The sequence below is a fragment of the Hyla sarda genome, chromosome 8 (assembly GCF_029499605.1).
Source record: "Hyla sarda isolate aHylSar1 chromosome 8, aHylSar1.hap1, whole genome shotgun sequence".
In the NCBI taxonomy this organism is placed as follows: Eukaryota; Metazoa; Chordata; class Amphibia; order Anura; family Hylidae; genus Hyla; species Hyla sarda.
Genome location: NC_079196.1, coordinates 155,935,873 through 155,950,011, shown reverse-complemented (window position 1 = coordinate 155,950,011; position 14,139 = coordinate 155,935,873). Strand labels below are relative to the sequence as shown.

The 14,139-nt window shown below is 45.6% G+C and overlaps 1 protein-coding gene across 1 annotated transcript in view; it reads left to right on the top strand.

Annotated features, from left to right (window-relative positions):
- Nucleotides 1-14,139, top strand: part of TNFRSF17 (TNF receptor superfamily member 17) — a 45,670-nt gene that overhangs the window by 15,374 nt on the left and 16,157 nt on the right. The window lies entirely within an intron of this gene.

Sequence of the window (14,139 nt, the reverse complement as noted above, 5' to 3'; positions counted from 1 at the left end):
AAAAAACAAGCCCTCATACTAGTCTGTGGATGAAAATATAAAAGAGTTATGATTTTTAGAAGGCGAGGAGGAAAAAATGAAAACGTAAAAATTAAATTGTCTGAATCCTTAAGGCCAAAATGGGCTGAGTCCTTAAGGGGATAAAGCATTTATAATGCTAAAAAAATGACTAATTGTTTAATACTGAATATACAAGTAAATAGATCGATCTTATACTGTAAGACACATTCCCCAGTACATGTATAACAAAGCAAACTTACTTTAGGAGACAGAATGCACACAAAATAAAGCTGAATTGCATGTGGATTCTGGATATATTACCATTTTATAATTTACACCAGGAGTATTTTACTATTGTGTAGCATGTTGTGATGCCATTTCTTGCCATCACGTAATGGGGTATGGTGGGTATTTTAGCTTGTTGTATAATTGTTATGGGCAGTGCTCTGCCCATTCATTACGGCCGTGAGCGCTCCCTCTCTCCCGGCATCAGCAACCCGAAACTCGCGGTGCGAGATGTACCTGCACGCATGTCCTGGGCATTGCTATCGGCAATGCTCTTGCTGTTCAGGCCGGCCGTTAGCGCACCGTTTCCTATTGTTGGGGCGGCTCCGGGACTCGCACTTACGAATCCCGGGCTTCTCCGTACCCCACACTGTTGCCGGTCTTCCTCTTCATGCGCATCGCCGGTGCGCGCATCCCCTCTCCTTAGGGCGCGTGCGCTGGCACTACTAGATTTGGTCTGCTGCAGGGTGGACCTTATTTATGTCCGGCACCTCCCTATCATGGTGCCGGATCTTCGTGCCTTGTGCCAAGAGAAAGCATTTTCTACTGTGTGTCTTATTAATGTTCCTGACCTCCAGCTCGGGACCTGACCTTGCTCCTTTGCCGCCTGCCTCCTGACCTTGTGCCTGTGACCCAACTACGCTACTTTGCTGCCTGCCCTTCTGACCTGTGTTTCGTCCAGACTAGGTTTTACCATCTGTGCCAAGTTACATCTGGGCAACCTGTGTGGACGGATCGTGTCAGGGGTAGCAACCTGGGTGCCGCCTGCCGCAGCAAGTCCATCCCGCTGTGCGGCGGGCTCAGGTGAAAACCAGCGGCACCTTAGACTCTGTTCCCTGGTACAGTTCGGTCATTGTTCAGGTCAGCGGATCCACTACTCAGCCATTACACTAATCACTGTATTTGTACCTAAAGAAGAAGCAGGAATGGCTAGTGAAAATAAACTGTACATTATCTTTCAACTGGAATCAGAGTTCTATGGTTGTTTATGCCAGTGCCCAGGTAACCGCTAGGAGAGGTTTGTGGAGATATGTATGACTATTTATGACCCTGGGCTTGTGGCAGCCTCTATATATGGAGTTTGTGTAATGCGAGTTGTGCTGACTTTTGCACAGCTCTAATAGTTGAGTAGTTTTTTGTTATAAAACCTCACCCATCTATTGGAAAAATAATTTACACAGGGGAATGTGATGTTGTTGTGTTTGTTTTTCTATTCAAGGTATTTTAGAAGTGTAATACCCCTAATCATAAACTAGGCTGTTATATTGTTTATTTTTAATCATATGATGTCAGAAGTGATTCCAGATGAGTTTCCCCATGTGCAGGAAAGCCCTTTGGGCTGTAAATTTCACTTCTGTTTTGACCTTCAGTTATAATTCTGTGTATTACTAAGAAAATAATTGTGTGCAGTTCAAATGTTTTGAGTGAAAATTGCAGTACTACATTGCTACAACAGGTAAAACTCCTGTTAGAGGGCAAGGAAGCCTATTGTAAAAGACAAATAAATATACCAATGCAAGGTACACCAATACAAGTAATAGTTGCAACCAATGATTTTTACACATTGGCCATTCTTTCACTGGTGCACTGAAACACTGAACATTTCCCCATGGTGAAAGGAAACAATTAACTACAACTGTAATAGCTGCATTTGTATTGAGTGATGTGCAAAGATTTCAGCAGAAAAATGAATCATAATGATCAAGTCATTGAACGTTTTATTGCAAGGATGACGTAAAAGAAAGTGATATCCCTGAGGAAGGAGGATGTTTTCCTTTGAAACCCACTGGAGTAAACCTTTGGGCTCCCCGTATGAGCACCTGTGATGTCACATGGCATTGCAGAAACAGCAGACTCTGTTATTGTGGAGATATGCCACTGGATGGGGCACCCTCCGATATTACTATGCTTATACAGGGTGGGCCATTTATATGGATACACCTTAATAAAATGGGAATGGTTGGTGATAATAACTTCCTGTTTGTGGCACATTAGTATATGTGAGGGGGGAAACTTTTCAAGATGGGTGGTGACCATGATGGCCATTTTGAAGTCGGCCATTTTGAATCCAACTTTTGTTTTTTCAATAGGAAGAGGGTCATGTGACGACCAATCAACTTTCCAGGAAACTGTTCATCTAGGAATGCTCGGACCTGACACCCATAATGTGGTGGTGCACCATCTTGCTGGAAAAACTCAGGGAATGTGCCAGCTTCAGTGCATAAAGAGGGAAACACATCATCATGTAGCAATTTCGCATATCCAGTGGCCTACATGATGATGTGTTTCCCTCTTTATGCACTGAAGCTGGCATGTTCTCTGAGTTTTTCCAGCAAGATGGTGCACCACCACATTATGGGTGTCAGGTCCGAGCATTCCTGGAAAGTGGATTGGTCGTCGTGGGCCAGTTGAATGGCCCCCAAGGTCTCCCAATCTGACCCCCTTAGACTTTTATCTTTAGGGTCATCTGAAGGCAATTGTCTATGCTGTGAAGATACAAGATGTGAAGCACCTGAAACTACGGATACTGGAAGCCTGTGCTAGCATTACTCCTGCGGTGTTGCTATCAGTGTGTGAAGAGCGGGAGAAGAGGGTTGCATTGACAATCCAACACAATGTGCAGCACATTGAACACATTTTATAAGTGGTCAGAAACTTGTAAATAACTCATGAAGGAATAAAGTTACATTAAAACCAAGCACATCATTGTTTTTCTTGTGAAATTCCCAATAAGTTTGATGTGTCACATAATCCTCTCCCTATTGAAAAAACAAAAGTTGGATTCAAAATGGCCGACTTCAAAATGGCCGCCATGGTCACCACCCCTCTTGAAAAGTTTCCCCCCTCACATATACTAATGTGCCACAAACAGGAAGTTAATATCACAAACCATTCCCATTGCATCCATAAAAAAGGCCCACCCTAAACTTGTGGAACTGCTACAGAGTACGGAGGGAAATTTATCAAAACCTGTATAGAGGAAAAGTTGACCAGTTACCAATAGCAACCAATCAGATTGCTTCTTTCATTTTTAAAAAGGCTTCTGAAAATAATAAAAGAAAAAATCTAATATCTAATCTAATCTATATAGGTAACGGGTCAACTTTTCCCCTGAACAAGTTTTGATAAACTTCTCTATACATGTTTACTGAGGGCCAACTGCTGATCACAGTCAGGACCACAACATTTTAGAGATTTTATGGGCTAATTTCCAAGAAAAGATTCCCTCTGCAGCAGGCTCTGGCGAAACAAGTCAATACTGGGACTGCTTGGAAGTGCACCATCTCAATGGATTTCAGAGAACATGTTCATTCTTTCAGCTTAGTCTGGGGTCTGGAAATTCCGTGGCAAACATTTTTTAGTGTGAATGGGGCAACAGAATCCCATTGAGAAGAATGGGATGCTTCTGCCAGTGGCATAGCTATAGAGGTCGCAAAGATTGCTATTGCGACCAGGCCTCATAGCACAGGGGGCCTAGCCACTACACTATACTACAGCCGCAGGTCAGGCTCTTGGGCACAGCCCAAGGGCCTGGGCCTTTAATTCCAGGCCAGCACATATTTTTTCAGTTTTTTAAAGTCTTTTATTCTGCGGCCCCTTTAGAAAATCAGCACAGGGCAAGGCTGCAGAGGCCAGGGGTTGCTGGGAGCAGACATGCCTCATGCAGGCACGCATGTCCTCTCCAAGCCCCTGATGTCTCCCTGCCTCCGACCCTGCAACATCCCAGGACCCCAGCAGTGCATAGTAGCAGCAGCCTCCGTCACGTCACAGAAACCAGCGATACCAGCAATTGCCACTGCCTCCGACCCTCGGCACCTGGTGAGCTGCATTGATTTCCTGAGGGTGAGGAGACCAGGTTAAGGGGGATATATATGAATGAGAGATGTGTATGTATGATGGGTATATGTATGATAGATGTGTGTGTATGATTGATGTGTGTATGATTGATGTGTGTGTGTGTATGACTGGTGTGTATGTATGATGACTATGTGTGATAGGTGTGTGTATGACAGATGTGTATATATGTATTGTGTATATGCTGATGTGCATGTATGAAAGTTAGATTTGTGTATGATAAATTTGTGTATGATAGATGTGGGTATGTATGTTCAGGGGCGTACTTAGAGCATTTGGCACCCGGGGCGGACCCTTTGTTTGGCACCCCCCCACACACACAGACACACACGCACCCCCCCCCCCCTTAATTACACCCCCTCCCCCTTAATCACACCCCTCCCCCCTTAATTACACCCTTCCTCCCCCGCCCTTAATTACACCCTTCCTCCCCCGCCCTTAATTACACCCCCCTCCCTCCCCTCCCCCCAGGGGCTGACAATAATCGGGGCCTTGGGACCAAAAAAAAAGGCAAGGGCCCCTGCTAGTCTCTGTAGCTCGTCAATCTTCTGCCACGCCCCTATTCCACCCAAATCCCACACACAATAAACAAAAATTTATATCTGTAAGAAACACTTTAATGTAGGTAAATTTTCATGACCAATATTACTGGTATACAAAGAGTAAATATATACCACCACACAATAACTGGATAATACGGCCATATTGTACTGAATAAAACCACTATAAACAGACCAGTATACTATACAGGATCTGTATACAATATAAGTGATTATATACAGGACCATATGGTGGTAGATATCAGCTGTACACAGGATGTGTATACCATATAAGTGATTACAGTAAAATTTTGGGACTCACAATTACGTCTTTTCTGATCAGCGGCGTCCTCTTTCCTTTTCTTCTCCGTCCGGATAAGACCGCCATGTGGATCTCTTAACATCTGCAGAAAAAACATGACACACTCTGCATTTTTTCAGAGCCCTCCCCTCCTCTACACAATCTTTCCATCTATAGGCCCACAAACTGTAATGATGCCCTCCTTGGTGTCCTGCACAGTAAAAGGGCAGGTAGGTAGCCAGGTAACCCCCTCTTTCCCATAGGCATATGCAGTTACACCCCCCCTCTTTCCCATAGGTATATGCAGAGTTACACCCCCCCCCCCTCTTTCCTACAGGTAAATGCAGAGCTACACCCCCCATCATTCCCATAGGTATATGCAGAGTTATACCCCCCTCTTTCCCATAGGTATATGCAGTTACACCCCCCCTCTTTCCCATGGGAAAATGCAGAGCTACACCCCCCCTCTTTCCCATAGGCATATGCAGAGTTATACCCCCCCTTTCCCATAGGCATATGCAAAGTTACACCCCCCCTCTTTCCCATAGGAATATGCAGTTAACCCCCCCCCCTTTCCCATAGGAATATGCAGAGTTACACCCCCCCTCTTTCCCATAGGCATATGCAGAGTTACGCCCCCCCTCTTTCCCATAGGGATATGCAGAGTTACACCCCCCCTCTTTCCAGTAGGAATATGCAGCGTTACACCCCCCTCTTTCCCATAGGCATATGCAGAGTTACACCCCCCCCCTCTTTCCCATAGGCATATGCAGAGTTACACCCCCCCCTTTCCCATAGGAATATGCAGAGTTACACCCCCCCCTCTTTCCCGTAGGAATATGCAGAGTTACACCCCCCCCTCTTCCCCGTAGGCATATGCAGAGTTACACCCCCCTCTTTCCCATAGGAATATGCAGAGTTACACCCCCCTCTTTCCCATAGGCATATGCAGAGTTACACCACTCCCCTCTTTCCCATAGGCATATGCAGAGTTACACCCCCCCTTTCCCATAGGCATATGTACAGTTACACCCCTCCCCCCTCTTTCCCATAGGAATAAGCAGTTAAACCCCCCCTTTTCCATAGGAATATGCAGAGTTACACCCCCCTCGTTCCCATAGGAATATGCAGAGCTAAACCCCCTCCCTCCCTTCCCCATAGGTATATGCAGAGCTACACCCCCTCCCTCCCTTCCCCATAGGTATATGCAGAGCTACACCCCCCCTCCCTCCCTTCCCCAAAGGTATATGCAGACCTACACCCCCCTCCCTCCCTTCCCCAAAGGTATATGCAGACCTACACCCCCTCCCTCCCCCATAGGTATATGCAGACCTACACCTCGCTCCCCTCCCCATAGGTATATGCAGACCTACACCCCGCTCCCCTCCCCATAGGTATATGCAGACCTACACCCCCCCTCCCCTCCTCATAGGTATATGCAGACCTACACCCCCCTCCCTCCTTTCCCCATAGGTATATGCAGACCTACACCCCCCCTCCCTTCCCCATAAGTATATGCAGACCTACACCCCCCTCCCTCCCTTCCCCATAGGTATATGCAGACCTACACCCCCCTCCCCTCCCCATAGGTATATGCAGACCTACACCCCCCTCCCTCCCTTCCCCATAGGTATATGCAGACCTACACCCCCCTTCCCATAGGTATATGCAGACCTACACCCCCATCCCCTCCCCATAGGTATATGCAGACCTACACCCCCCTCCCCTCCCCATAGGTATATACAGACCTACACCCCCCTCCCTCCCTTCCCCATAGTTATATGCAGACCTTCACCCCCCTTCCCATAGGTATATGCAGACCTACACCCCCTCCCTCCCTTCCCCATAGGTATATGCAGACCTACACTCCCCCTCCCCATAGGTATATGCAGACCTACACCCCCTCCCTCCCTTCCCCATAGGTATATGCAGACCTACACTCCCCTCCCCTCCCTTCCCCAAAGGTATATGCAGATCTACACCCCCCTCCCTCCCTCCCTTCCCCATAGGTGTATGCAGACCTACACCCCCCTCCCTCCCTTCCCCATAGGTATATGCAGACCTACACCCCCTCCCCTCCTCATAGGTATATGCAGACCTACACCCCCTCCTCACTCCCTTCCCCATAGGTATATGCAGACCTACACCCCCCCTCCCCTCCCCATAGGTATATGGAGACCTACACCCCCCTCCCCTCCCCATAGGTATATGCAGACCTACATTCCCCCCTCCCTCCCTTCCCCATAGGTATATGCAGACCTACACCCCCCTCCCCTTCCCATAGGTATATACAGACCTACACCCCCCTCCCCTCCCCATAGGTATATACAGACCTACACCCCCCCTCCCTCCCTTCCCCATAAGTATATGCAGAACTACACCCCCCCTCCCCATAGGTATATGCAGACCTACACCCCCCTCCCCTCCCCATGGGTATATGCAGACCTACACCCCCTCCCCTCCCCATAGGTATATGCAGACCTACACCCCCCCCCCCCTCCCTCCCTTCCCCATAGGTATATGCCGACCTACACCCCCCTTCCCTCCCCTCCCTTCCTTCCCTATAGGTATATGCAGACCTACACCCCCCCCTCCTTAGGTATATGCAGGGTTAAAAAAAAATTAAAAAGGATGCTCACCTGACAGCGATCACCTGACTCACATCCCACACAGCGATCTCAGCAGCAGGGCCCGTGTCTTCTCCCCTCCACAGCACAGGCGCCAGATGAGTGACATCACCGGCGCCTGTACTGTGTGCTGCGTGGGGGCGGAGGTCACGTCTCTGTGTAGCTGCAGATGCGGCTCACACAGAGGGATGCCTTCTCCTGTATGTGCGTGTATCGCGCATACAGGAGAAGGCACCGCTGTCTGCTGGGGATCTGGGACGAGTGTCCCAGATCCTCAGTAGTGGCGGCGGCGGCGGCGGGTCAGTCTGCCCCTGGCACCCCCCTTGTGAGTTGCACCTGGGGCGGGCCCCCCCCGCCCCCCTTGGTACACCACTGTGTATGATAGGTGTATGTATGTATGATAGGTGTGTGTATGCATGATAGATGTGTGTATGATGTGTAGATGTATCATACATACATACTTTTATCATACACACATATCATACATATACACATCTACCATACATATACCAGTCTCATACATATCTATCATACATAAAAACATATACTGTTCATCAATGTGGAGGGGTGGGGGGCCAGGAGGTGATTGGGTATGGGTTGGACTTTGGGGTCTGGGGAGTTAGGCAGAGGAGCCTGGAGGGAAATTCGGATGTCTATGGAGGGGGCAGAGGAGCCTGGAGAGGACTTAGGGGTCTAGGGAGGGGAGGAAGAGGAGCGTGTAGAGGGATTTAGAGGTTTGGGGGGGGGGTATTTCAGAGGAGCTTGAAGAGGACTTAGAAGTCTGAGGCAGGGGGGGGGATGGAATAGAAGAGCCAGGAGGAGGACAGAGGGGTCTGGAGGAGGACAGGTGTGATTCAGCTGAACTGTGAAGAAACAGTGTGTGACAGTATTATTATTATTATTATTATTACGGAGGGATTATTATTGCATGTTTTTTTATAGGGTTTACAGTATGTGGCAATATTAAATTCAAGGGTACAGTGGGTGGCAGTATTATATTCATGGGCACAGTGTGGCAGTATTATATTCAGAGGGTACGGTGTGTGGTAGTATCAATTTCAGAGGTTGAAGTATGTGCAGTATTTTTTTCAGGGGTACAGTGTGTGGCAGGATTATATTCAGGGGGTACAGTAGGTGGAAGGATTATATTCAGGGGATACAGTAGGTGGCAGGATTATATTTCGTCAGAGACAAAATTGCTCAGAAGAATCTACATTTGAACAGGAATCCCTTCTCCTACATAGGAGGTTAAGACAGAGGGGGTATAGTAACAACGTGTTAGAAAATGCATATAAAAAAAAGTAAAAAATTTGAACGGAAGACACTATTAAAGAAGAGCAACAGAAATGTAGAGAATTCCCAACAAGGAAGGAATAACCTACCTGTATTTGTCACAGGGTTTAGTAAACAGTTTAATTTAATTAAAAATATTATTAATAGGTTCCTTCCCGTGCTGGAGAATGACCATGCTCTTTCTGAGGTCAATAAAACTCATGTAAAAGTGGTATCAAGACGTGGCCCCTCACTTGGGTCAATTTTGTCCCCTAGTTTATTTATGGAAAATGAAAAAGATAATACCAAAACTTGGTTAAATCATCCAGGCTCATGGAGATACGGCCATACACAATGTATCACATGTAAATTTATTGATAGATCTAACTGCTTTTAATCGTATAGTACAGGTAAAATATACTACAATAAAACTTACATAAATTGTAATACATCCCTTGTTGTATACTTGGCCTCATGTACGCATTGTCACACACAATATGTAGGTTGCACTACAAATTCACTTAAAATACGTATTCGAAGACATCTATCAGATATGAACAGTAACAATGTTAATGTATCAGCTCTTTCAAGACATTTTAGAACAATCCATAACAGGAATACATCAACATTACGTATTAATGCCATTGAAAAGATTTATAGAAATGTTAGAGGAGGAGACATGAAAAGAATGCTATTCAACAGGGAATCCTACTGGATTTTCGTGTTGAATACTAGGGAACCTAAAGGTATCAGTCAAAGACACGATGTTATCTGTACATACTAATATTTTTATTGACTTATTATTATTGGGTTTTTTTTGTACATCATTGCAACCGCATACTCCGTCCTATTTTTACTATTCACATGCCATAAGTGCCCTGTTTAAGTAGCTTAAAAGTAAAAGGAGGAGTTTTCCATGAGCTGTCCATGTCCAGTCTATTCTCCAGGTTTTTAAGGTTACCTGTTTTTACCAATGATGTCATGTGATCATGTGATCAAAAAACAACTATATATATATGTGATCCTGACTTATTGTTTAATGCCATGACTAAGGATCGCTTAGATCCGAAACACGTCGGCGTTCTTGTCCCTGCACTGTATATCTTTTTTTATGATTCAATAAAGCCGAAGATTTTGCACCAGAAAGTGCTGGACATTCCAATTTTTCCTTGCTGATTACATTGGGCCAGGTGCGCTGCTGGCCTGTCCGTGCGCAGGTGAAGGAGAGTGGAGCTGTCAAGGTATTTCCTTTGATTATATTCAGGGGGTACAGTGGATGGCAGTATTATATGCAGGAGGTACATTGGATGTCAGTTTTATATTCAGAGGATACAGTGGGTGGCATTATTGTATTCAGGGGGTACAGTGGGTGGCAGTATTTAGGGAGCATAGTGGGTGGCAGTATTATATTCAGGGCGCAGTGTATGGCAGTATTATATTCAGAGGGCACAGTGCATGGCAGGGTTATAATGATTATTGTCCTTATATAGAGCATAAGGATCTATTGACAAAGTGAGTGTCGGGATCCGGGTACTGTGAGGATACTGGTGGTGGATCCTCTGTGTCAGTGGGGTGATGACGTGGGCCGTACCAGGGGAATAGAGTCTAAGGGGTTACTGGTATTCACCAGAGCCCGCCGCAAAGCGGGATGGACTTGCTGCGGCAGGTAACCCCCAGGTCGTTCCACCTGATAGCGACTCAACCCCGACTGACTGCTGAGATAGGCACGGTACAAGGGATTAGGCAAGAGCAAGGTCGGATGTAGCAGAAGGTCAGGGCAGGCAGCAAGGATCGTAGTCAGGGGCAACGGCAGGAGGTCTGGAACACTGGCTTGGGACATACAAGGAACGCTTGCACAATGGCAACAAGATCCGGCAATACAGGGAAGGGGAAGTGAGGTGATATAGACCAGTGCACAGGTGAATTCACTAATTTGGGCCAGGCGCCAATCAGCGGCGCACTGGCCCTTTAAATCGCAGAGAGCCGGCGCACGCGCGCGCGCCGGGACTAAACAGACGGGGAACGGGTCTGGTAAGCAGGCTGGGATGCGAACCAGGTTAGTGTGCATTGTGATGTGCGTATGGTATTAACCTGTTAAGGACGGCGGGCGTATCCATACGCCCCTGTTTTAAAGTCCTTAAGGACTGAGGGCGTATGGATACGCCCGTGGGAATTCCGGTCCCCGCCGCTAGCCAGTTGGGGACCGGATCGGGATGCCTGCTGAAATCATTCAGCAGGCACCCCGGCACATAGCCCAGGGGGGTCCCCCCCCCACGTCGGTGATCGGAGAAAATCGCATGTCAATTCAGACATGCGATTTTCTCCAATTCTGGGCTGATCGGGTCTCTGGTGACCCCATCACCCGGAAAATAGGGATGATCGGAGTTGTCAGTGACAGCCCCGATCATCCTAAGGGATAGGAGTGAGGTTGCAGTGCTGCGATCTCCTACTATCCCCTGCCATTAGTCAGAACGGAGTTCTGACCAATGGCAGCGCAGGACAGGGGGTAGCCATGGAACCCCCCCCCCCCCCCCATTCTGCCCACCCATGGATGTCGGGCAGAATGGGGGGGAGAAGATGGAGGCCTTTACCTGAGGACCAGATGCGTTTGGCCCGGCGATCATCGCAGACATCCAGCGGAGATCACGGCTCAGGTAGGCAATGGACGGTTGGGGGAGAAATGAAAGTGAAAGTAATGTGATCTTTACTGTGGCAACCACTAGGAAGGCCGGACTGCAACTCCCAGCATGCCCAGACAGCCAAAGGCTGTCTGGGCATGCTGGGAGTTGAAGTTTTGCAACATCTGGAGGGTCACAGTTTGGTGACCACTGTTACAGTGGTGCCCAAACGGTAGCCCTCCAGATGTTGCCAAACTAAAACTCTCAGCATGCCTAGACCTCCCAGGCATGCTGGGAGTTGTAGTTCTGTAACATCTGTCCCTTCAGATCTTGCAATTTTCATGACATTTTTGAATATTGCTGCTATACTTTGAAGCCCTCTAATTTTTAAAAAAAAAGTAAAAATATGTCCATTTTATGATGCCAACATAAAGTGGACATATTGTATTTGTGAATGAAAATAAAATTTATTTGGAATATCCATTTTCCTTACAAGCAGAGAGCTTCAAAGTTAGAAAAATGCTAAATTTTCTAAATTTTCATGAAATTTGGGGATTTTTCACCAAGAAAGGATGCAAGTAACGCCGAAAATTTACCACTAACATAAAGTAGAATATGTCACGAAAAAACAAACTCAGAATCAGAATATTCGGTAAAAGCGTTTCAGAGTTATTAACGCTTAAAGTGACGGTGGTCAGAATTGCGAAAAAGGGCTCAGTCCTTAAGGTGAAAAAGGGCTCAGTCCTTAAGGGGTTAAAGACAACCTGTCATCAGTGTTATGCTGCTCATACTGCAGGCAGCAAAAAAAAAACTGTTGCAGACAGCAGGATGTGGGACACTTTGAATTACGCTGATATGCTAGGGCAGATTTCAGAGTAATCATAATCTAACAATTCCGCTGGGACCTGGTAAATTAGTCTTGGGGCAGGTCCCAGCGGCTGCTCTCCTCCCCGCCAGTACTGAGTGATATGTCTATAAACTGCTAGAGAGAGACACAGGATCGGCCAAGACCTGCCCAGAGGACTAGTTACCCAGGATTTTTAAACTATGATTACTCTGAATTACTCTGGCATTTCAATTTTATGCTGCCTGTGATTTGGGCAGTAACACAAATGCTGACAGGTTCCCTTTAAAGGGGTATGTCTGATCATGAGGGGCCTGCCGCTGGGAGGTTTCTGAGACTGGAGAAGCAGCCCCATATAGGATGCAGGTGCTGCACAGAGATTCAAATGATAACAGTAATATTTAATGTTAATTAAGTCAGTGGTTCTATGTTTTTTGGCAACTATGAATATTGTCAGAATGAGTTCCTACTAAATAGAATAAAATGTCAATAATGGCAAGTACTTTTCAGAGGCATTTTAATAGTGTATATATGGAGTCATCATATTGTTTAAGAAAACTGTAAAAGCATTAGCCCCTATCCGTCTGGTCAATGACCAATTGTTAGACCAGTAGTAGATAATGATCATGAATATTTAAAATGCGTAATATATTATTGAAGAGATATTCCCATCCCAAGAGTAAAAATTATCACGTATCCACAGGAGATGTATATGTGTGTATATATATATATATATATATATAGATAGATAGATAGATAGATAGATTTTATGTTATTCGCTTTGTTTTATTATTTTGCATAGGGAGAAAAGCTAATGTCCCAAAGGGCACACAAAGAGGTTCCGTCCTTGAGTGTTGGGATCACAATAACATATTCAAAAGTTAAAAAGGAAGATAAAAACATTTTGGTTATTTCCAAAACGTCTTTGCAAGAATAGGGAGACAAAGGAAAGGATTGTTACTGCATCATCAGACAATTGTACAAATATGTACTCAAGAATAGGTTTTCAAGTACAACAAATAACAGATATTGATAGATATTCCAGATTGTTAAAAGTAATATTTTATGTTCATTTATGTTTTAGAGTTGGTTGTTCTCTGTTTTTTGGAGCAACTGTAAATGTCGTCAGAATGAATTCGTTTTTGATGGAATAAAATGTCAATATTGGCAAGTACTTTTTAGAGTCATTTTGTATGTATGGAGTCATCATATTGTTTAAGAAAACTGTAAAAGCATTAGCTTTTGACTGTACATAATGACTGTAAGTATTCCAAGTGCTCCATAAATTATTGAAGGGATATTCCCATCCCAAGAGCTAAAATTATCACCTATACAGGATACGTGGTCAGTATCAGATCAGTGGGTGCCTGACCATTAGGACTCCAATGATTAAAAGAATAGGTGTCCCTTGTCCTCTGAGTGAATAAAGCAAGGGTTGAGCTTGTGCATTGCCAATCCGTTCACCGTGCATGAGTTTTTTTCCTTACTAATATGACTAGTGCACGGAACTCACATGGGAATCATGCAGTTGCCTCAGCGTGGACTGTTTGTCTATTCTTGTAGCTGAAGTTCATATAGGACAACATTTTGGAAAGAACAGTTTAAAACTTTATGGCATATCCATACTGTGGGCCTTACATGTTACAAGGAATAATGATGGTCTGGTGACCACTGTTCGCTAATCATCCAATAGAGAAAGATACAATAGAGATTTGGGTGTGCACACTGAAAAGTTATGAGATTTTTGAGAAAAGCATAAACTGCACTTTTGTTACATTGTTTTATTATTTTTAAATAT